Raw genomic sequence first — 26340 nt, forward strand, 5'->3', positions numbered from 1 at the left:
TGTCATCAGTAACACTTCCATATAAGAGTTACAATTCAATTCAGCTGCTGCCAAAAAATATTAATATGCTTTAAAAAAAACTATGCACTGTTTTTCCATTAGAATCCTATAACTCTATGTAATAGTAATCTGAAGGGTTTTCTACTTATTTCTCATAAAGCAATAGGCAGCAAAGCAAAAGTTAGAATACTGGTAAAGAACATTTTTTTCTACACTCCTTTCCATTTATGTCGCTCAATCTGGGCGCGGCTTTTGAATCCCGACACTTCTCCTGCAATTCTAGTTTCCTGACACTTTTTTTGCGCAATTTTTTGCTCATAATAAGAACAACAAATAAGTCTACCAACTTCTCAACCACTTCATGAAAGTGGTTTGACATTTCTAATGCTCATTTGCTTATATTATGTTGCACCAAATACATTAAGCATGTGCACCACAATATAATGGGGCACATTTACTTACCCATCCCGTCGCGATCCCCGAGGTGCGTTGTCCGACGAGGATTCGGAGCTGCCGCGATTCAATAAGATCATGCGTCTAATTTCCTGTATGTGTCGCTTCCCCGCTCAGGTCTGCCAGAGTTCACCAACTTCTTCCCGGTATATGTGAGTGCGTGTCTTGCGACACAAATTGATTTGTTGAATTCCCCCGTAGAGTACATAGAATACCCAACACATAAAATAACAGCGAAGGTCCTAATGTAAAATCAAACTAGGCCTTATTGGTATCTAGTGGGCAGACCCCTAAATCAGTCAGAAAAAGCCAATCCAATTACATTTTTGTACCATTTCCATGAAAATTGCATTTATGCAATGATTGGCAAGACATATATAACTAAAATTCAACTGCACCCAAATCTTCTTCTGGCTCCACCCTTTCTCATCTATTTTAATTTTATTTATTTATTTTAATCTATCCTCCTTTTTTTTCTCAATTTCTCTGAATTTCGTTCATCAAAAATTTGTGCTGTAATTGAACATTAATTGCCAAAAATTAAAATTCAAATGAGTTCTTGGCTTTGTGCTTTCGAGTGAGGTTACCTGCTAAACACGGCATGTTCTTCCTGATAAATACTTTAAATAATGATTATCTCTACCTCGCCGGAGCTGTGCCAGGGGCGCCCAGCCTCACTACATATATGCCTGTGCCTCTCCAAGTCTATACATTTACATACAGTTGTCTGTTTTTGCACCTCCATCACGCTCAGTAAACAGTCTCCACCTTTAGTACCTAAGAATTAGCAAGACGAAATGTAATTTTCAAGTCTTGTTCTCCATCATGATATGTTTCTCTTTCAGAACACGGTGCTGTCATATTTTCCTACTGTGCCAGCTGTTCGTGTTCCTGCCACCATAGCAACCGCTGTGAGTTGGTTGAGTGTAATGCCAGCCAATTGGGCACCTGTGCTAGCCTTCACCCCACATCCCCCACCTCCTCCACCTGCCGAACCTGCTAGTCTTTTTAATGTAGCTGTTTTCTCTCCTGAGTATATGAGTGTAGTGGGGGGATTTGCCCCCAGTAACATCAGGACCCTGTAGAATGCAGAACTGGAGTGTGAATGTGGCTATCTCTCAGGCAGAGGAAAGGTCAGCCAGGATTAAATGCACCACAGTGGCCATGGCTGAGGCCCTAATAAGGGTAGGGCTTTGTTCACATCTAAATGTCACTGAGGAAGGGCGGGTGAGATCACAGCTCTCTACGCTTGTATAGGCTGCTGATATTAATGTAGCGATCAAAACATCATCTGCTTGAATGTAACAGCCTCAGAATCTATTGATTTACCACTTAAGTCGTGTTTTATAGCAAACTGACATTCTGATCAGAGGAAAACTTTGTACATCTGCAATCCTCTGGACAAATGAGAAGATGCAAAGTATTGTAAAGTATTATTTGTATAACCTGTGAATCTATGTATAAATAAATATAGATATTTAAAGGGTGGGTGGCCCCTGGACCTTAGATCGCATGGATTTCTTATGGTGATCATGACTACATCAGTGGGAAATCTCATAAGAGCCTTAACTTATTATTTTCTAGCCATAAAAGATAGACTAAGGCCTACTAGATGTGAACATGGTGGTTGCAGACAGGGCCCAGAATACAGGAGTGGCTGGCTCATGCAGCCTTGGGCACGCTGTGGTCACGGTGCTTGGTATCGGGACCAGAGGATGGGCCTACAGCCTGGCAGGTATCCAGCAGGAGGTGTGTTCAAGAAAATTGGAGGAAGAGGATGAAAGAGGTTTCTCCCCGGGGCAACCCCTGAGCTGTATATAGGAGTCTCTGGATGATGGAGGTTGGGGAGCCCGTGATGGTGAAGCAGCCTGACCAGGGATCATATGGAGGCACGTTATGCAAATCAACTTACATTTCTTTATTTGAACTGGAAGAGCAGGCAACAGCCTAACGTCAAGAGCAGGTTCAGCAGGCTGGAAACCTGTTAGGATCAGCTTCCAGCTTGCTTTACGATTAGAACACATATCATTGCTAAATAATATTTTGCATGTTAACTTTTTCCCTCCCAGGCAGTGGTTCCAGCTGCAATTGCTAAGCTCCCCAATTTACAGACATCCTTGTGATGCAATCAATCCCACCAGGTAGCTTCTGGAATGAAGAAGGGCATTTTTGCAACACCTATCTATCCTATGCATTGGCAGGGGTGTTGCACATGTGCAGTCCAAGGAAGCAGATTTGTGTATTGGTCTGATCCCAGTGACTGCACACATTGCACAGTAGGCAAGTTTGGCCCATACTGTGGTGCTACCTCCTGTGATTGGAGTGTGACAGGGTTGTTACTCTAACTATTTGTTTAAAACTCTGTGCATGCCGATAGTACCTGTGTCACTGCCAGACTGCCACTGGAGCCACTAGTATGGGCTTTTTATCATTAATAGAGCCCCTTTATTAAGAACTCTGTTTTGACACACTGTCACCAGTTCCCCTGATGACTAGAAACGCTTCGGGACCTATGTGGGGTGGTGTGGGCTTTTGTTTGCAACTAGGGTGAGCAGTGGCTACTGACAGGAGTGCCTCCCAGCACACTTCAAGAGTGGTACAATTTATACTTTATCAATATCTATGATAAGGAATTGGCATGTGTTGTGACCGCTTTTAGGAATATTGTAGGTTGTCAAGTCTGTTCAATTTGAATATGGCCCTTTAAAATAGTATTTTGGGAATATGAACATCTGATACAGAAACCCATAATGCTATAAATAAATGAATACAACAAAACTCATTAATCACAAAATGGAGCTTAAATAGTTTGCTTTTATGATTTACTAAATGTTATGGCCTTTGAAAAGTAGGTGGAATTATCTCCAATATGCCGGCCACAGGAGAACTCCCATGATCCCTCAGTTCTTAGTGATGATGTAACAGACTGTCCTGCTCTGTTCCCATAGTAATGATGTGTGTAACTGCCATCACTGCACATTACCTCACTGAGATGGGTCTCGCCACAACGCTGGCCACACTGGATACACTACAACCAGCCGACTACAGCCAAACATAGCGATAATCACATGACCTCCCAAGGCAGGTGCCGGTCATGTGATGTGCACATGTGACTAGCAGCTATCTTCTGTACTGTTTCCCCCACAGGGGCAAAATGGACTGAGTAAAATGCCAGTAACATTTTAATTCTCCAATGTAGTGTTTGTCCACAACATTTTTCTGCTAAGGGAAGCAAAATTTTAAATAACCAATTATTACATTTTAGCTTATATTTCAATGACCCATTTGAATAGGAATTATGGCTATTACCCCTTTAATCATCATATATAATTACAGATTGTGTATGCCATAATGTGTGTCACTTGTAGTTGTGCACCAGTTGTGTGAGAGTTGCTATCATATCCTATGGATATCCTATTACCATAACCACATACTACAAGTAGCAGAGCTCAATCATTAATCAAGTTTTGTTCTCTATAGTTTTTCATGGAATTATAGGTAAAGATACAAAGTTATCTTTACCTATAGTTAACATGAGATATAAAAGAATCAATAACAAATCCACATTATTCCACATAGTTTGGGATATAGTAAAAAAAATATAAGTTAAACTATTTCATATGTCCGTTTTGGTGCCTTTCTGTAGGGGGTTAATAGTGCAGGGTCATGATTTCTTTTCTTCTTGTATGGGAATGTTGTCAAGTGTACCCATGGGTCATCAGACACTTGCAAAAACTGCTTCATTCATAGAGACCAGTCATGCGTGTAGTCTGGGATACAGACCATAAGCAGCAGTCACATGACCTTGCTATAGACATTGAGCTTTAACTGATGTTGAAACAAACATTTAGCCCATGACACCTTGTTCACTGTTCACATTACTAATATCAGAGGAAAATAGAATTGTGTAACTTCTCTTATATGTATGGAATGAGAAATTGTGATGGGGGGTCTGTATCATTATGTACATGAAGATGTATAACCAGATGTATTTATATAGCTATATACCAGAAGATACCCATAACATACCAGCATAGTCTATATCACAATATACAGGAAGATGTATAACTTATAGCAGCTGTACAGATAGGATTATATACCATCAGATGCCTAGGTTATACCAGCTTGATCCTCATCACTATATGTAAGAAGATGTATAACTTATAGCAGCTGTACATATAGGATTATATACCATCAGATGCCTAGGTTATACCAGCTTGATCCTCATCACTATATGTAAGAAGATGTATAACTTATAGCAGCTGTACATATAAGATTATATACCATCAGATGCCTAGGTTATACCAGCTTGAACCTCATCACTATATATAAGAAGATGTATAACTTATAGCAGCTGTACATATAAGATTATATACCATCAGATGCCTAGGTTACACCAGCTTGATCCTCATCACTATATATAAGAAGATGTATAACTTATAGCAGCTGTACATATAGGATTATATACCATCAGATGCCTAGGTTACACCAGCTTGATCCTCATCACTATATGTAAGAAGATGTATAACTTATAGCCAGGGGTGCACCTAGCCTTTCTGCTGCCTGAGGCGAGCTATAAAAAGACGCCCCCCCCCCCGACTCCAAATATGTAATATATCATGGAGTGTCATGACCAGACGCAATCATATTGGTTTAATGTGAAAATAAAGCAATGCAAAATACATAGAGCATCCCAGCGTGTACTATATAATACACACGGCGAGCTACTACAAAGCACAAAACACATACAACAATCCGCCATACAATATAAAATTAATACAGCGTGCCGCCATATACCATATAATACATACAGCATGCCGCCATATACCATATAATACATACAGCGTGCCACCATATACCATATAATACATACAGCGTGCCGCCATATACCATATAATACATACAGCGTGCCGCCATATACCATATAATACATACAGCGTGCCGCCATATACCATATAATACATACAGCGTGCCGCCATATACCATATAATACATACAGTGTGCAGCCATATACCAAATAATACATACAGCGTGCTGCCATATACCATATAATACATACAGCGTGCCGCCATATACCATAAAATACATACAGCGTGCCTCCATATACCATATAGTACATATAGCATGCCGCCATATACCATATAATACATACACTGTGCCACCATATACCATATAATACATACAGCGTGCCGCCATATACCATATAATACATACAGCGTGCCACCATATACCATATAATACATACAGCGTGCCACCATATACCATATAATACATACAGCGTGCCGCCATATACCATATAATACATACAGCGTGCCGCCATATACCATATAATACATACAGCGTGCCTCCATATACCATATAGTACATATAGCATGCCGCCATATACCATATAATACATACAGCGTGCCACCATATACCATATAATACATACAGCGTGCCTCCATATACCATATAATACATACAGCGTGCCGTCATATACCATATAGTACATATAGCGTGCCTCCATATACCATATAGTACATATAGCGTGCCTCCATATACCATATAGTACATACAGCGTGCCGCCATATACCATATAATACGTACACTGTGCCACCATATACCATATAATACATACAGCGTGCCACCATATACCATATAATACATACAGCGTGCCGCCATATACCATATAATACATACAGCGTGCCGCCATATACCATATAATACATACAGCGTGCCGCCATATACCATATAATACATAGTGTGCCGCCATATACCATATAATACATACAGCGTGCCTCCATATACCATATAATACATACAGCGTGCCTCCATATACCATATAGTACATATAGCATGCCGCCATATACCATATAATACATACACTATGCCGCCATATACCATATAATACATACAGTGTACCGCCATATACCAAATAATACATGCGGCATGCGGGGAGATGTGATGGGCGGGCCGCCGGGGGAAGTGCCGGCATGCGGGGAGATGTGATGGGCGGGCCGCCGGGGGAAGTGCCGGCATGCTGGTGGATGTTATGGCCGGGACGCGGGACGATGTGCGCGCAGATGGACGTGTTGGGGGCGGGCCGCTGGGGGGAGTGCTGGCATGCGGGAAGATGTGATGGGCGGGCCCCAGGGGGAAGTGCCGGCATGCGGAGAGATGTGATGGGCGGGCCGCAGGGGGAAGTGCCGGCATGCTGGTGGATGTGATGTGCGGGCGGGTGGATGTGATGGGCGGGGGAGTGTGCCGGCCAGCGGGCGGGTTGATGCGATGGGCAGGTCCATTTGGTGGCAGGAGGACATGCCGGCAGGCGGGAGCCCGACGCCGCCCCCTCATCTAGCAGGAGGCGCGCCGCCTGAGGCGAGAATCTCAACTCGCCTCATGGCAGGTGCGCCCCTGCTTATAGCAGCTGTACATATAGGATTATATACCATCAGATGCCTAGGTAATACCAGCTTGATCCTCATCACTATATATAAGAAGATGTATAACTTATAGCAGCTGTACAGATAGGATTATATACCATCAGATGCCTAGGTTATACCAGCTTGATCCTCATCACTATATATAAGAAGATGTATAACTTATAGCAGCTGTACATATAGGATTATATACCATCAGATGCCTAGGTTATACCAGCTTGATCCTCATCACTATATATAAGAAGATGTATAACTTATAGCAGCTGTACATATAGGATTATATACCATCAGATGCCTAGGTAATACCAGCTTGATCCTCATCACTATATATAAGAAGATGTATAACTTATAGCAGCTGTACATATAGGATTATATACCATCAGATGCCTAGGTTATACCAGCTTGATCCTCATCACTATATATAAGAAGATGTATAACTTATAGCAGCTGTACATATAGGATTATATTTTTATATAAATATTACTTGGCAATAGATTTTGAAAAAGGTAGTGGAACAAACTGGGCTCCCTATTCAGTCCAGAAATGTCGATATATAATCAAAAACACAAACCACTTGTAATTGTTTTCTTTAAAATTTCTTTGCTTTATATAATTCTTGACAACGTGATTACAAAAAGATATAATCTATAGAAACGACTTATTATAGTCAACAGCTTCTTGAGGATATACCTCCAAATGCAGTCCTTAAATTTCTTTTATGATGGTTGCATAAATGCAATTCCACTTTCAAGATTCACTGTACCGTGGCTTGTAGAGACATCTCACAGATATATTTTCAGCAGAACATCAGGTCATTTCATTAGTCACTCCTTAGCAGAGACGGCGCTCGCATGATTCCTGTGACGTTTCGGAGGTCACGCCTCCTTCCTCAGATGAAATTTAAGGACTGCATTTGGAGGTATATCCTCAAGAAGCTGTTGACTATAATAAGTCGTTTCTATAGATTATATATTTTTGTAATCACGTTGTCAAGAATTATATAAAGCAAAGAAATTTTAAAGAAAACAATTACAAGTGGTTTGTGTTTTTGATTACATATAGGATTATATACCATCAGATGCCTAGGTTATACCAGCTTGATCCTCATCCCTATATATAAGAAGATGTATAACTTATAGCAGCTGTGCGTACATAATTATATGTCAGAAGATGCCTGACTCATACCAGGGTGAGAGATGCCCTGGTTATATAAGCCTACTCTATTTAAATACCGTATATACAAGAAGAAGACATGAAACTTTAACATACATATATAATTACTCTGTAAACCAGAAGATGCCCAGGTTAGACCAACATGGTCCATATAACTATATTCATGAAGATGTATAACTTATACCAGTTGTACATAGATATTTACATTCTAAAAGATGCCCACGTTATCCCAACATAGTCCATACCCTTATAAATAATATGTATAATTTTTGCCAGCAGTACATAAATGATTATATATCAAAAGATCCCCATGAGAACCAGCATGGTTAATATTACTATATACAGGATTATGTATATATTACACCAGTTGTACATACAGTATACAATTATATAGTAGAATATGACAACATGTCTAATAATTTAGCAGCAGACACCCAGGTTATACCAACACAGTCCCTAACACTACATATAAGATTATGTATAACTTGTAAATGATGTAAACTTATAAATGTATACTAGCTGTATATAGCTAATCATATACCAGACGATGCCCAGGTTATAGTGGCATGGTCTATATACACGATTATGTATATATTACACCAGTTGTACATATACAATTATATACTAGAATATGACCATGTTATAACAACATGTATAATAATTTAGCAGCAGACAACCGGGTTATACCAGCATAGGCCATAACAATATATATATATATATATATATATATGATGGATGACTTATACTAGCTGTATATAGCTAATCATATACCAGACGATGCCCAGGTTCTAGCAGCATGGTCCAGATCACCATCCCAGCATTACTTATACTGCTGCCTGTGTATGGAGAATGAAGGCCTCTGCCCCGTCCTAGGGGCCCCCACTTTAGTGATGCAATGTGTCTCCCTTTAGAACTCCAGCCAATTAACTCATCTATATCATCAATAGAGTAACAGTAAAACAGTAATTAGTTGTGTGGTGGCAGTTACCGGCCTGGATTTCTCAGCAGAAATGTACATTTATTGTCACTGCACGCGTAATTTCAGCTGTAGAAAACACAAGTAGAAAGCCTTTGTTTATGGCGCCTGGTTCAGTGTGAATTAATTTCAAGGTTACTCGCGCCTTTTTGTCATCTCTCTATTACCAAAATAAATTTGGTTTTAATTATCTTGCTTATTTTCAAGAAATGCACCAACCCGGAGTGATAAATGTCATGTTACAGCGCCGTAATTCCACATTTAGTCTTTATTCCTGCCTCTCACCTAGCAGTCGTATTCCCAGAACACATAACTGTGCTATTATCCACATAGACTCATCTGTTTAGCCTTAAGGCTTCCTTAAACTATGCTTGATCAGAAAAAACGGATTGCTGGCAGCCACCATGGCATATGCAGCGGCGATATGCATCACTTGAATGTATTTTAAAGAGTTCTCGGCAGTGAATTCATCTTGAAATTTGCTTACATGAGATTATATTTTGTCTTGTGAGAAAAATGTTGCACTCTAACAGTGTCAGGTCAATGTGTAGTAAGAATTTCTTATGAGAATTTCTTATGAATGTGCCTACTTTTAAATGTACATCGACTTAGTTTTGTAACCAGTGTCATACTCCAGAGCTGCACTCAATACATACATTACTCATCCTATACTACTCATGAGATACATCCTATAGAACAATCCAGGATGAGCTGCACTCATAGGGCCACATCTATTAAAGTTTGTGCCAGTTTTTTGTCCGACTTTGCTCTGACAACGTGCAAACTGCTTGCACATGTATTTATAAGGTGTCTGCCCCAATTTTGTGTCACTGTTGAGGTTGCTCCACATTTATTACTGATGTGCACCATAATTTTGAAGCATGAACAAAGTCCACCAAATAATAATGGTGCACACTTCCAGAGTTGAGCAGGGGGCGCCAGATTCATGAAGACTGTGTGCCAGTTTTGATGAATCTGGTGCACCCTGCACACTCCACAGGCACTACTCCACATAGTGCAGTTTGCACTACTTTTGATAAATGTGGGCCATAATTCTGCTGGTCAAGTGCAGTTTGCCTCACTATCCTGCAGAATGTGCCAGATTCAAAAAGACTGTAGCATAGTCTTAATGAACCTGGTGCATCCAAAGTGCTTGCGGTGCAAATGCACACCGGAACGCCCAGTATTGTGTCACAGTGTGCACAGTGCAGCTGCGACACAATACTAGCGCAAACACTTCATAAATACATGTGCAACCAGTTTGTACATGTATTTATGTACAGTCTATGCCAGAATTCACAGACTGTGTAATAAATGTGGGCCACTGTGTACACTCACTAAATTACTTATCCTTTACTGATCCTAAGATACATCCTGTCATACAATCCAGAGCTGCACTCATTATTCTCCTAGTTGAGTCACTATCTACATTTACAACTTATTTACCATCCAAGATTCCAGGACCATGTTCTCAGCTTTAAGTTATCCCCCCAAACAGAGACAATATGGACACTATCTGAAATTTAAAAAATTATCTAGTATCTTTGAATATAGATTTTAAGGCTGATTTATTTTTTAATTGTTAATGTAATATTAATATAATATTAAATCATAGAATGTAACTTATATCTTTAAAGCAACATTTCCACATTGCTGAGCAATCCCTCAGTATATTTATGTAATTATTGTCCTGTGCTCTTGTCTGAAGAATATCAGGAAGATCCTGCAGATCAAGGATTATGATATTATGTGAAGACGCTGATATTTATGTAGCTGGCCAGTATACAGTGGTGGAGCTTTATGGAAGCCTTACTGAGCACTACAGCTTTAGGCCTCAGAAGCAGTGTATATATCATACCCACTGTGTATCTCCCTACATTAGGTCCATAGTCTTGTCTATGTCTGCTAGGCACACAAGCTGCCACCAGGGAAACGTAGCCCGCTTCTGTTCAACCTCATTAGTTTTGCTGACTGGATTCTCGCTGTGCCAAGTGCTTACAATTAAGTTTTGAAAGCAGAAATGGTGAGTGGATGGTAAGATTTCCTCTTTCTTTTTTTGTATTATGCCGTCCAAGAACCATTTGTCCATCAATTTTGAAAATGAATAGTGATGTTTTCCTTTTTTCAGCAAAATTGCAACATTTCCCAGTAATTAAATTGCTGAAAATATCCCCCATTCTTTTACAGCCAACAGAATGGAAGCTTTGTATGAGATGTCACGCTTTACGTAAAATTTTTGCAGAATTCAGAAAAGCCTTGCTTATCGCCCCTTCACTGCTGGGAAAAAATTCTGCCTGCAGATCTATGGCTGAGAAAGGGTTACACTGGGATTAAAAAAAACATTCAATTGGGGGAGGTTCTTCTATGTCTCTTTTTTACCTCTTTTAAACCCCTTAAACAATTTTTAGTGTTTGATCACTTTCATGTGGTCTTTGTCCTACAACAGTATTTTGGTTAGCAAAGTTATTTAATGTGAAAGGGGTTGTCCAGAATCAAGCTTTTTTAATATGGGCCAAAAGGGCTATAAAAATATCAATCAAGTTTTACTGTCCTCTCTTTGGTACTCAATTTCTGGGTCACCCCCAACCTCTGTTTTCTATACAGGTGCTCAGCAGTGACATTGACAATGTGTGCACCAGCTAAAGCTTGTTTTTTTTTTTTTTCTAAATCCTCAAAAGAAATCCTAAAGAATCCTTCAACTATGCTAATGAGACTGAGTGACTACCCTAGTCACTCTTTGAAACACTGGGGGTCATTTACTAAGGGCCCGACGTGTTACCCAAATATTTCCGATTTGCGCCGATTTCCCCTGAATTGCCCCGGGATTTTGGCGCACGCGATCGGATTGTGGCGCATCGGCGCTGGCATGCAAGCAATGGAAATCGGGGGCGTGGCCGAACGAAAACCCGACGGATTCGGAAAAAACGCCGCATTTTAAAAAAAAAGTGTTGCGGAGCTTGCACTTACCTTCACTAGGAATAGGCCGGTGAACTTGAGTGCGTTCCAATGCTCTTTAGCGCAGCAGCGCCACCTGGTGGACGTCGGAGGAACTGCCTTAATGAATCCCGGCTGGACCCGAATCCACCGCAGAGAACGCGCCGCTGGATCGCGAATGGACCGGGTAAGTAAATCTGCACCACTGTCTCACCCTCCCCTTCTCTCTCAGGGCAGCAGCAGGAAGTGCTCACTAAGTGCCAAGGAAGCAGGGAGAGGGTGACACAGTGTAACAACCTGTAAAGCCAGATCAAAGAGAGGGGTCACCCCTCAGGCTAGAATTAGAATAGTTTTAATAGTTGATTTTAGAAGGAAAGAGACATTGGATAACAATGGATGGCGGGATCTATGAGGAAGTGCCCCTGTTTTATCAGGTGTCATTTCGATGTTAGACTTTCTTTAAGTACAATGAAGAATAAGTAACAATTATACTGAGATCAGTACAGGATAAGTATAGTAATAAATGAAGATAATGACTTGTAAATAGGGGTTATACTGTAGAGACTGTTACAACACATTGTAATAGGGGTTTATGTGACATGCTGCCAGGGTGTCAGGAGATTAAAAAGCCCTTCTGCTTGGCTAAGATATTCAGATACAGGGCTATGGCTGTAAATGTAATCTTTTCCCCAGGTAAAGGAAAGCCTAGCAATGGATGCACACTCTGATATGTGTTTCTAGGTGGTCAGTAGAAAAAAGGTCCAGTAGCACATCATTCTGCATAATGGATTCACTAATAAAACCTGTTTTATATTGAAAGAATGATCCATCTCACCATGTTGGCTGCATCACTAAGGAGTAAGTTGATTACTGTGTATATTGGAGGCAGGGAATAGCTGAATGTGACTCAAGCTATCCACTAACGTAAATGACATGGCAGAGAATCTTAATATCCGAAGTTCCCAAGCATTTACTTTGGATGAGTTAATGATTTATTTTGGAGTTATTGAGTTTCCATTCAGGTTATTGGGGCATATTTATCAGGGTCTCTGCGCCATGTCAGTGGCGTAGAAGCCCTGAAATAATCGCAAATGCTAGGTTATTGCCAGGACTTGTGATTATTTAGCCTTTTCCGTCACCTTTACCCCAGTGGGGCGTGAAGGAGGGGCACGACCAGCCGTTTGGAGGGCGCAACCAGTCACATCACTGCAGCTGGCGACTTTTCACGTTTGATAAGTCGCCGGCTGTGTTTATTTTGGCATACGAATAAACACTGCGTAGAACCCTGCCCAAACATCAAGAGGCTGAGGTGGGAAGCTATCATATGCCAGTGTACGAGCGCCAGCGTATGATAAATATCCCCCATTGTCTCTATCCATGTTTCTGAACTTCGTAAGTAAACGCAAAATACAGGATATGCTGGATAAGTCCAAAGTATGATATAACCAATGAGAAGAGTCCGCCCAAGAATTATAATATGGGATAGTAATTCATCCGCTACTTAGATATATAATATGTATATGTATGTACACATGTATAAAGTTTTCATCACTCACATTGAGAGGAAATATTCCTAGTTTATTTATAGAAGGTTCGGCAAAAAATATGCAACAAACAACAGATGTGCTGATGTACATTGTGTAATGTGGTCACTAAACTGAAAATTACCCACAATGTATCCAAGAAGATAGAAGTAGCTTCAATCCTGAGAGCAGTGGGTGACCACCATTCTACACAATACATAATGAAAGTGCTTAGAAGTCAGAAGAGGATTTCATAGCATTTTGAGGTTTTGGCATGTACTGTCTCTATCATGGTTTTTTAGGCTTTCAGCCTTTACTGTTCACTTTAAATTGATTACCATGACTATTGATTACCATGAATAATTAAAAGTGTTTGGTAATCTAGTGCCGATCACATCCTGCCAATGGTAAAATCCCCCTAAAGAAAGTCCCAACCTCAATAACTAACGAACCAATGACCAGCTGATCAATCCAGATTACTCCAGCATATCAGCTGCTGCAGGGAATGCAAAATATTACTAATAGGTCATTCAGACCATCTCTGCTTCCATTTCTGCAGTCTCTATAGGTAACAGCCCTTTATGAGATGTCCTTATAAGGCATACTGTATGTAAATGAATGGTTGTCAACATTTATGGAGAAACATTGGGGTACATTTATCATACACTGGCACTGAGGGCTGGCATATGATGAAAACCCTGACCCTTTCAAACTGCTGGATACATCAGGAGTCTCAGGCTTGAATGGTCACTGGCTATTGTGAATGTGGCCCATTCCACTGCCGACCTTGGAGTGTGGAGGTGGTGTAAAAGGGAAAATAATCACAATGACTGGCAATTTGTTAGACATTGTGATTATTTCAGGATTTGTATACAAAAAGTTGGTGTACAAACACTGATAAATATCCCCCATTGAGTCTGATGAAAGGTCATGCACACATTGCAAGAAGTACAGTGTGGTTTGAACATGGCTGAACACACTTTTAGGGCACAACTGCAAGTGACCCCATGTCGCAAATGCATTCATTATTTTAATCAGGATTTTTTTTAAAGAAAGCGGCAACTATTTCTATTTTGCACCTCTGCCATCGCTCTACTGCTGGCAGCATAGGTTGGTATACCACAACCCCATGTATTCTCTCTACTGGATGCAGATTCTGCAGTTTCATTCTAAACCTGACAAGTTCCTGGACAATGAGCTTTGCCAGCATTTCCTCATTTATGCCAACTCAATTGCAAGCGAACAGCTTGTATCTCTATGAAAACCAATGGACGGAACAAATTGCATTAAATTATGTAAAAATGGCACTGAGGACGACTGTCAAACACCCTGGAAGACATCAACGTTCATATATAAAAAAAATATAGGGATTCTGTTAAGTTTCTAGAGATGGGGAATCTAATTTCAAAAATACAACAATTGTGGGTAGACATTTTGGGGGAGTCAGGGCTTGCTCAGGGTTTTCTAGTGACAGTGCCAGGATCATGTTAATGTAATGATGCAGAATGAAGAGTTACCCAACCACACAGATGGGTAAATGTAAATGTAGAGGGCGCCAAGTGTGTTCCATTTGTACCGTCTGCCTGTATTCCAATAAGTTGCCAAAAAATGACTTCTATGCAGCATAGCTGAAGACTGTGGGTATGCTCATGACCCTTACTGCCAAAGTTGTCATTTTGTTAACATATGTCTATACAGTACATCATTTACTGATATTTCTTTAATTTAACCTTCTTTACACATTGCAAAAATAGCAAATGTAGGAAGTTACAGTTGCAGGAGGATACCTTTAAGTGAATAACATGTCAAGATAAAAGACTGGTCCATCTAAAACACAAATATTCTCTACCTGTCTATGAAATATTTGTGCTAGGTCCCTCCTCTAAAAAAGAAAAAAGACAGCAACCAATCTATTTAGCAAAAGCTGTTTGTTTGATGCACGCAGCCCAGGGTCCTAGTGTGCAGGATCCATAGTCCAAGACAAAAAGAGGAGAGAAGGCCACAGCATCTTATATGATGAAAAAAGGTTAAACCTTTATTCACAAAGGCATAGAAAAAGGTGGGTCCCTCCTCTACTCTTTCTGGCATCAGAAACAAATGTAAAAAAAAGCACTAAACTCTTTACGTTCGTCTGTTTTTAGTGGCAATAGCACCTTGTCATCTGACATTAGCAGTGATGTCCAGTGCATCTGACCTCCAAGATCGCTCAGTGTACAAAGACATATGCAATGTGTGCCAAGGTAACCGGTGATTGGCAGCAGTAGTCACCTGGCTGACCTCAGGCTGTAACGAAAAGGCTGTGATGGATGGAAAAGTGATTCAAATGGAGGAGCAGAGATAGGTGACTGCACTTTACCCCCTCATTGCAAAAAATTTTTTATATATTAGTCAACCAACTGACCAGACTGGCATACGTCAGCCACGATGGAGGGGGGGGGGGGGGGGACCCCTCCCCCCTCCCCTCTTCATAGCGATCCACGGCGCACGGCCCATAACATGGGAAAAGATTGGACATGGACAGTGGTGAGTAGATATGTGCCAGTAAAATTACTTTAAATCAGATAAATAACTGTGGAAAATTAAATTGTATGTTCACAAATGCCAGAAGTATCACAGACAAAATGGGCGAGCTTGAGGCTCTGATATTAGAGGAACAATTAGATGTTGTTGGTGTAGCAGAGACATGGCTTGATGCATCGCATGATTGGGGTGTTCAAGGTTTTACACTCTTTCGGAAAGACAGGGCAAATAGGAGGGGAGGTGGTGTATGTCTGTATGTCAGAAGAGACTTAAAAGATTGTGAATGAGTCAGTGGTCTCAGAAGAGTGTGAGGAGGCTGAAACTTTGTGGGTTGAAATTCAATGCCAAGAGAGCTTTGAAAAAATAATTTTTGGTGTAATTTATAGACCCCCTAACATCTCTGAGGAGGGTCACCTATATAAACAGATGGAGCGGGCTGCACAGGAGGGGACCGTAGTGATAATGGGAGACTTTAACTTTCCAAATATAAATTGGGGTCAGAGCTCTTCTTCATCTGTGAAGGGGAGACATTTTATCAACTTTCTGCAGAATAATTTTATGGTGCAGCTTATAGAAGAACCCACAAGAGGTGATGTATTGTTGGACCTTGCAATTTCTAACAATGAGGAGATTGTCCAAAATGTCAGTGTCCGGGACACTTCTTGGGAACAGCGATCATAATATAATTATTTTCCTCTTAAACTTTAAAAAGCAGAAACAGGTGGGAAAATCGAAAACTTTGAATTTTAAGAGGGCTAATTTCCAAAACTTCAGGGCTGCAATACAGGATATAGACTGGGATTAGATTCTGTCAAATGATGATACTAATGTTAAATGGGAGACATTCAAATCTATTGTGTATTTTTATATTCCTAAATTTATTCCAATAGGTAACAAGTATAGATGGGCTAGATTACACCCCACGTGGCTTATAGTTACAGTTAAAAGGGCAATTAATGAGAAAAAGAGGGCATTTAAAAACTATAAATCTGAGTCACCTGAGGCTTTCAATACTTACAAAAAACTTACCAAAATCTGTAAAAAGGAAATCAAATCAGCCAAAATACAAATGAAAGACAGATGGCTAAAGATAGCAAAACAAATCCCAAGAAATTTTTTAAGTATATCAATGCAAAAAAAATGGGTCAGAACAGGTTGGACCCCTTTATTCTGAAAATGGGGCATCGGTGACAGGAGACCAAGAGAAGGCGGAGATACTTAATAGGTTTTTTAGCTCAGTTTATACAATAGAAGAAAGAACTTCTGACTTGTGTGGTGCCAATATATGAAAAGGGCTCTAGAACTTCGCCAGGCAATTACAGGCCTGTAAGCTTAACTTCCATTGTGGGGAAAGTATTGGAAGGGTTAGTAAAAGACTATATACTGGAGTATGTGACATCAAATAGAATAATAAGTGACAGCCAGCATGGGTTTACTAAGAATAGAAGTTGTCAAACTAACCTAATCTGCTTCTATGAAGAGGTGAGCAGATGCCTGGATGGAGGAGCAGCTGTGGATATTGTGTTCTTGGACTTTGCAAAGGCATTTGACACTGTCCCTCATAGACGCCTGATGGGTAAAATTAGGGCTATTGGTTTGGCAGAAATCATTTGCAATTGGATTGAAAACTGGCTGAAGGATCGTATCCAGAGAGTTGTGGTCAATGATTCCTACCTGGAATGGTCACCAGTTATGAGTGGTGTACCTCAGGGTTCTGTGCTTGGCCCACTACTATTTAATATATTTATTAATGATATAGAGGTAGGAATTAATAGCACTGTGTCTATTTTTGCAGATGACACCAAACTGTGAGGTGTAATACAGTCTATGGAGGATGTTCATAGGCTGCAGGGTGACTTGAACAAACTGAATGTTTGGTCATCCACTTGGCAAATGAGGTTTAATGTGGATAAATGTAAGGTTATGCACCTGGGGGACAATAATCCAAAGGCAAAATATGTCCTTGGGGGAGTAAATCTAGGAGAGTCCCTTGATGAGAAGGACCTGTGGGTACTAGTAGATCATAAATTGTATAACAGCAATGTCAATCAGCTGCCTCTAAAGCTAGTAGGATCTTGTCATGTATCAAAAGTGGTATTGACTCTTGTGATAAGGATGTAATATTACCACAGTACAAGGCACTGGTTCCGCCTCACCTGGAATATGCTGTCCAGTTCTGGGCACCGGTCCATAAAAAGGATGCCCTGGAGCTGGAGAGGGTTCAACGGAGAGCCACAAAAATGATAAGGGGTATGGAGGGACATAGTTATGAGGAAAGATTAAAACAACTAGATTTATTTAGTCTAGAAAAGTGACAACTTCGAGGGGACATGATTAATTTATTTAAATATATGAATGGTCCATACAAAAAATATGATGGTAAGTTGTTTCAGATTAAATCAAATCAAAAGACGAGGGGGCACTATCTCCGTTTGGAGAAATCAAGGTTTAATCACCAGAGGTGACAGGGCTTTTTTACTATGAGAACTGTCAATCTGTGGAATAGCCTGCCTCAGGCGCTGGTCACAGCAGGGACAGCAGAGAACTAGATGCCTTTTTACACCTAAATAACATTGATGGTTATGTTATATAGAATTGTTTCCCCTAAATCCCTTCCTCATCCAATCCCTACCCTTCCATGGTTGAACTTGATGGGCAAGTGTCTTTTTTCAACCGTATAAACTATGAAAATGTCCCTGTGTATGGACGGTATGGTTGCCGGCGGTACATACGTTCCCCTACGGTTGTGTGAATGCGGCCTTAGATAGAGAACCTGTCATGCTAATTAACCCAAGCGAAATAAAGACTTTATTAAAAAATATGTTTAAAAAGCATTGCTCCCACCCCTAAATGATTCCTTTCCATGGCTGCAATGTTAAAAGTTTGTAAACTTATATGCAACTCGTCTGATGTGAATCATTCCCACTAATTGAGTCATGCATATTAAAATTTGTTGTGGTACTTTATAGGGTGCAGGAATGTATATTTTCTCCCATCATGATTTTTCGATACTTTTCACTACTAATTTACTGCCCAATGTCTTCAGCTCCTTAAGGCAAATCTTCACACTGCTCCCATAAAACGACCACAGTCACTTATACTATTGTTTACACCCTGGGTAAAATCTTTGTCCTTACTGTGCTTCTAAATAATATATAACTTTCACAACACAACTGACCACACTGTGATCCCTCATATATTATTATATACACTATACTCAAATTTTAATATGACATGAACCACCCGGCATAAATATATATTTTACAAATTAAATGATATATAATGTCATTTATTCCCCCAGTATATAGCCAGTGCCGCCCCCCAGTATTTAGCCACTGCCAGCCCCACAGTAATATAGCCAGTGTCTGCCCCCAGAATATAGTCAGTGTACACCCCCCGTATATAGCAGTGCCTGCACCCCTCGTATATAGCCAGTGCCTGCACCCCCCGTATATAGCCAGTGCCTTCCTCCCCCCGTATATATCCAGTGCCTGCCCCCCAGTATATAGCCAGTGACTGCCCCCAAGTATATACCCGGTGCTTGCCCCAAGTATATAGCCCCATCCTGCCCCCAGTGTATAGCCAGTGCCTGCACCCCCCCCCCCCCCCGTATAAAGCCAGTGCCTTTCCCCCGTATATAGCCCCTGCCCAGCCTTAAAAAGAAATAGACATAAAACTCTGTACTCACCTTTCTGGAAGCACAGGTCCTCTTCTGTCTTTAGCTCCAGCTCCGTCTCCCTGCACGCTCCCGTTGCCGGTGCACACACTATGATGTCAGCAAGCAGCTGACATCATGGTGTGTGCGACGGGACCCCTAGGGGGACCAAAGACGGAGCAAGTGCTGAAGACAGAAGAGGACGTGAGGGGGGCGTCAGAAAGTTTAGTACAGAGGGGGTTTTTTTACTCGAGTATAAGCCGAGTTAGGGTTTTTCAGCACATTTTTTTGAGTTATACTCATGTATATACGATAGTTTGCTTTCATGGTCTGGGAGCAAACATTGAAAATTCCCATTCTCTGACTGCAAGCATAGATCATAGATCATAGATCATTGATATATAAAATATATGTTAGCTATTTCAATTATTCAATTAATAAGCTTTTTTTTTTCTCATGTAGTAATATTTATTTTGTTTGCAGAATATACTAACCCCTTAAGTACTTAACTTATCATACAATAATAAATATTGCATAATCAAAGTTAAAAAAGTTATGGAGTCACATTGAGAAATAAATACAGGAACTTGTCTGTCATCAGCTATGTGTTGGAAAGGAGAGAAGCAGTAAAGATATGAATTTGGATTCCTGTGTAGAACACAGTATTTTATTGGAAATTAAACTATAAGAGAGAATGAAAATATGGAGCCGTGAAAAGTGAATTATACAAAATTTCTAGAACATATTTTGCTTTTCTTTGGAAACAGCAGTTAAATAAGAACCGTAGCTTAAAAGCATTGAAAATAACACTTTCAAGACCTCTGCTTGCTGCCAGATAATTGGAATGCATGTGTTTACTTCAAAGAGTTGAGAACATTTATAGATTGTGTCAAGTTTAGACAATCCAAACAACATGGACTAATAAATGTAACCTATAATACATGGTTAACACAATGTCAGAACATGAGATAAATTGATGTATTAAGCCAGAGAATTGTCTGGACTGTATTAAGTTGTAGCAAACAAAGTTGGAGTTGTGTTGGGTCTGCTTCTGTGTTCATCCTGTGGAGTCTGGATGTGAATTTGTTGATTCAGAGACAGCAAGCAATTCCCTTGTAATAAATTGTTCTGTTAAGTTTCATATTCTTTTTCTGATACTAACACGGAAATGGAAACAAATCTATAGTTACTGGATTTTTTATATTAGGAACAATGGTTTTGATCCAGAATTATAGTGGAAGGTTCTGTAAAACCGATACCATGCAACAAATGAAAGCCTATTTTAGATGACAATTTATCAGAATCATATTAGAAAAGGTTGTGGTTTTCAGCCGTTATCCCCTTGTAGATGGGTAATAAAAATGCTTTACAGACTTTCCCACGCGTTTCAATTAGACAAAAAGCCCTGATTATATGAGCTCACTTCAGAAGCCTGGATTGACTCGGTTGGGGGAAGAGTATAATTTTCCCCTCTTGTTTTGACTGTAGGTAGATTGATAAAGAGTTGCATGTTTTTTTTCAAAATGGCTGAGTCAACAAGAAAAGCCCTCACTGACTTCAGAATAAGACTGCCGCTGCATTGTATGGCATAGGGATGCTGTCAACAAAGAATACTAGTATCTGACAAGATGTTATCGCCTGCTATCTTTGCAAGTAGGCTTCATCCGTTAATATGTCACCACTGCAACTCCTGGAGAAGCAGCTTTTCTTCTAAAATACAATGAAAAATGAAGACTTGGCAAATTACAGCCCCTCCCCCACCCTCCATGTACTGCCCTTTGTCATCACATATTTGATCTTTCACTAAATTGTCTTTTATTTAAATGGTGGCCCAAAATAGCTTGGCAAGACGAGGTGCATGGCTGCAAGAGACACAATGTCCCAAAGACAGTTCTTATCTGAACCCGATGGGAATTCAGTGATTAAGCCATAGCTAAGAATACATTCTTGTCGACATATGATGTTGATGCGGAGATGGCAGAAAAAAAACATAAGAAATGGAAATTACAACCTGTTTTTCTGCAAAATATTTATTGAATATATACATAATTTCCCAACCCTCTTTTCCACCCCTCCCCTCCACCTTGTTAACTACCGCCAGGCCCCTGAGATGGTCTGTCTAGTATATTAAAACTTTATACAGTATTCCAGCGCACATATAAATCTTGAGAATCAGTTGTCACTATGCATTTGCAATCATAATTATTTTTTTCCCTGACTTCAATAAAATGAACAGTCTTCTAGCAGCCACCTGAATATTGTATTCTGCCTCAGACAATAGCGCGGTCGGTTGATGTAAGCTAGTGGACGCAATATAATTTATTATCTGTCAGCATCCATGAACTGGATTCTATCTCCCTGAAGAAAATATAAACTGTGATTTCAATACAACTTGGTTAATTTGGCAGTGGTGAAAAATCCCACCGAGAGCATCACATGTAGCTGGTTATATTTCTGTGACAGTTGGGTCCACAGAGGTTTGGGCCTATGATAGGTGGGGATCGGGGGCAGAAAGAAGGTCTTCATTTTATTAAAAATCTAGAAGTGAAAGGATCATGGACATACAGGGCTCACTAATAAACATGACTAAACATAGGGTGGCCCGTCTGTTGCAAAATGACAGGTCTTTTAGAGAGTTCCTGGTATGGAATAAGGTTTCCGACAAAGCGACAATGACATGGGCATACAAGACATAGAGAGCACAGGCTAGCACGTCTGTTCTGATCCCACTAAGGAGCAAGTGTCAGAATATTTTCTAAAAAAGTTTACAGCTGCCTATGGTAACACATAACACATTAAGGTGGGGTTGTTTTGCCACAGATAAGATACTGCCCAATATTAACCATGTGAGTTTCAGAACTGGATAGGGTTGGATGCTTATGCCTAGAGTCCAGCAATGAAATTGATCCTGGGGGGTCACCCTACTGCTACAAAGAAATATGACCTGTTTTGTAGGAGTCTGAGATCAGGGAATTAGGAGGCATTTGTGGCAGAGCCAATTAAAAAAAACAATAAATACATACAACAATACATTCCACCTTGCCTCTCTTCCAGTGCATGACTCCCGGTTAGTAGGAAGCAGCTGCAGGGCTGATGTTAGCTCAGGGTATTAATGTTGGGGATGTTATAAGAAGTATCCCTGGTTCCATGGACAGTCTGCTGTTGGGATAGGGCTTGGTTAGGGTTATACGATTCAGCACTCACCAGCAACTTACCATTGAAAAATAGCTGCAAACCTTTACAATAACTGAAGACAATAACTTCACACCCCCACACTATGGATATTACACTACACATGATGAGAACTGTCTAACATTAGAAAGTTAGACAGTGACTGCAGTTTTGATAGTTTCACCTAGATAATAATGACCCAAACTTTGCTTTTAAATAATATTTACCCATAACAAAACAACTGCCCACACTGTACCCCCAATATATACCACATATATCCCCACAACAAAACCACGCTTTGGCCCCTGCATACATCAAAATATACACTGTCACCCCTTAACATATTACAATGTATACTACTAAATAAATAATATTGTACCTATAATTATATGTTGTGTTCCCTTATAACCAGATCTACTTGTGTATAATCCGAGTTTTTGCTGAAAAAACCCACATCGGCTTATACATAGGTCAATAAAAAAAAATAAACTTACATACTCACCTTCCGGGGCCCCAATGCTTGCTGCAACTCCCCTATGCTCCCGTCCCTGCGGCTCCTCTTCTGTCTTCTCTCTGCTGTAACAACGGGCAGAGCCGCGTCCATTCGCTCTGCCGGCCGGTGCACACTATGATGGGGCCGTGTTGCCGCTGATGACATTGTGTGTGCTGGCCGGCTGAGCGCAGTGACGCGGCTCTGCCTGTTGTTACAGCAGAGAGGAGCCGCGCTGAGCATAGCGGACCACCGGAAGGTGAGTATCTAAGTTTATTTTTATGTGCTGGGCAAACTGGGGGCTGGCAGGCTTTATACAAAAGGGGACAGGCAGGCTGTATACAAAAGGGGGCTGGCTGGCTGTATACAATAGGGGGCTGGCTATATACTACAGGGGGCTGACTGGCTATATAGCAAAGGGGGCTGGCTGGATATATACTATAGAGGGCTGGCTATATACTACAGGGGGCTGGCAGGCTATATACTACTGGGGACTTGCTGCCTATATACTACCGGGGGCTGGCTGGCAATATACTACTGCGGGCTGGCTATATACTACAGGGGGCTGGTTGGCTATATACTATCGGGGGCTGGCTGGCTATATAGTACTGCGGGCTGGCTGGCTATATACTGGGAGGCTGTGACCAATGCATTTCCCACCCTTGGCTATGCAAGTCAAAAGTTTTTCCCAGTTTTTGGTGGTAATATAAGGGGCCTTGGCTTATACTCGGGTCGGCTTATAATCAAATATGTGTGTTAATTACATAAAATATGGCCTCCTTTAATAAATCTTTTTACCTATATAATGTCCTCTGTTATTTTTTTATACAGTGTCCCTACTTATCAATTATACAAGGAATTAAAGGGTGACCAGGCTTTTACTTTTCACAGAGTTCCTAGTGTGACAACTACAAAGAAGTTATACTTACATCCCTTCAGCTTTGTGCTGTGTACACCACGACCACAATGCACACCCGCTAAAGGTCTTGCCTGTGGCCTGTGCAAGGCCTCTGGATACACAGGACATCGCCAGAGGGAGGTAAGTAGAACTTGTTTCTAGTTGTCACACTGGGGGGCCTCTGTTTAGAAAAAAAAAGTAAAAGCACAGACAACCTTGTAATCTATTTATAGTGCTCCCATTTTATTTTATGTTGATGGCCAGTTTCATCTGTGTCATTTATCCAAGGGACAGGTGCCACCAGGATGAACTACATGAATTAGGCATATTAGTAGATTCTATTAGAAATGCTGAATTTATGTATTGTTCCTTTGACATGTACAACCTACCTTAGTACATACACATCACTAAAACTATCCCTGTGAAACAGGAGATAGTTGGAGATTTTGGATGTAGTTTAGGATAAGTATATTATGTTCAATGGGCCACATGTATCATAGTTTGGTCTCTCTGAGGTGCATTTTAGAGACATTTGGCGGCTAGTTTTTGCACCTTATGTACCATCCTATCTTTTTACTTGTGATACATGTTCAGTTTTTCCTATCCTGGCAGGCGCAAATTTTGGCTTCTTTATGATACTTTTTGTTGCAAATGTCTCAAATCCACATCGACACAAGCCACGTAAGGGGGTTATATACAGGAGTGGACACAAGTCACGTGAGGGGGTTATATACAGGATAGGATACTACTGTTAATTTGGGATTTAACATGTTGCATTTTAATGCACTTTGAAACCTATTACAACAGCTGAGGAGAGGTGATTTTCCTAATTACTTTACTGTTAACATTTGAATTTACAAAACGCATATTAAACACAATGTTAACACATGCGTTAACGTGACGTTTATATTGCGCTTTGTAAACGCAAATGTTAACAGTAATGAAATAAGACAAATCACCTCTCCTCAGCTGTTGTAATTAGTTTCAAAATGCATAAAAAACACAATTAAACCGCTACATGTGACCTCACCCTTCGAAGTAAACAATACAAAAAAAATGCAAAAATTTAAGAATTGTGACAAAAGAGGTTACTGTGCAAATTGTTAAACAGTTAAAGCATGTGAAATAATTACAATTTACATGTTAAAATCGAGTCCAAGAAAAAAATACTTCTTTTGCACCTGCCCAGGACCAGGTGCAGATTTGTGCCAAAAAAGACGCAAAAAAGTGAAATGTCGCACGGAACATCTAGAAAACAATGAAACGTAAGGCACACTGCACAAAGATGCAGGCAAGGCATACTGGAAAAAGAACACAGTTAAAAGTTGCAAAAAATGGCGCAAAAATGGCAAAAGTCACTGAAATTTGACAATCTGCCTAGCTGAAACTATGATACATGTGCCCCAATGTGTATTATGTTCACAGTAGCCCCGCCAACAGCACAGCTTAGGATCATGATAAAGGATGTAATCCAGGATCAGTATTGGATCAGTAAGTAGAGTATTTAAAAATACTGTGACTATACCAGAAAAATTGTGAGCTCTGATCAATACAGGATAGGCAATGTTCATGTACACAGTGAGTGAATATTCAGAATATTGAGTGCGGCTGTGGAGTATAATACAATGTGTAACTCTGAATCAGTATAAGATAAGTAATATAACATATGTATTCCACCAACAGAATAGTGAGTGCTGCTCTGGAGGCGGTTACCTCGTTAGAGGAGGGTGTGGCTGTGTGTGAAGCTGCTCTGTGCTTGTGCTCCTGAGCTCCTGGAGGATCCATCTACCTACCCAGGGCCTGCTCTCTCCTCTCCCAGGGAGGGAGTTAGGTTCCTGGGGATGAGCGAGGGAGCCGACTCCCAGGCTCCTGCTTCCCGGGCCAGGCCGGCGGGGGGCAGGAGAGGACAGCAACCGGCCAGCGCTATGGAGGACTCAGGGGTGAGACGTTCCACCAGGAGTCGTAGTAATACTGCTCCTACTCCCCCTGAGTCCAATGTGAAGCAACACCGTAAGAAGCCGGACGTCCATGATGGTGCGGGTGGGAGCGGTCCTTCCGGGGCTGGAGCCATGAAGCGGAGTGCTCACAGAGGTAAGGCTGACCATGCGGGGGGAGGCTGGGCGGTGCA

At 40.7% G+C, this 26340-nt stretch overlaps 1 protein-coding gene across 6 annotated transcripts in view; it reads right to left on the reverse strand.

Moving 5' to 3' along the window:
• The window catches only part of ZNF536 (zinc finger protein 536), a 472346-nt gene that overhangs the window by 137717 nt on the left and 308289 nt on the right, over positions 1-26340 (reverse strand). The gene's annotated exons all lie outside the window — the stretch shown is intronic.

This window comes from Engystomops pustulosus, chromosome 7 (genome assembly GCF_040894005.1).
Source record: "Engystomops pustulosus chromosome 7, aEngPut4.maternal, whole genome shotgun sequence".
In the NCBI taxonomy this organism is placed as follows: domain Eukaryota; kingdom Metazoa; phylum Chordata; class Amphibia; order Anura; family Leptodactylidae; genus Engystomops; species Engystomops pustulosus.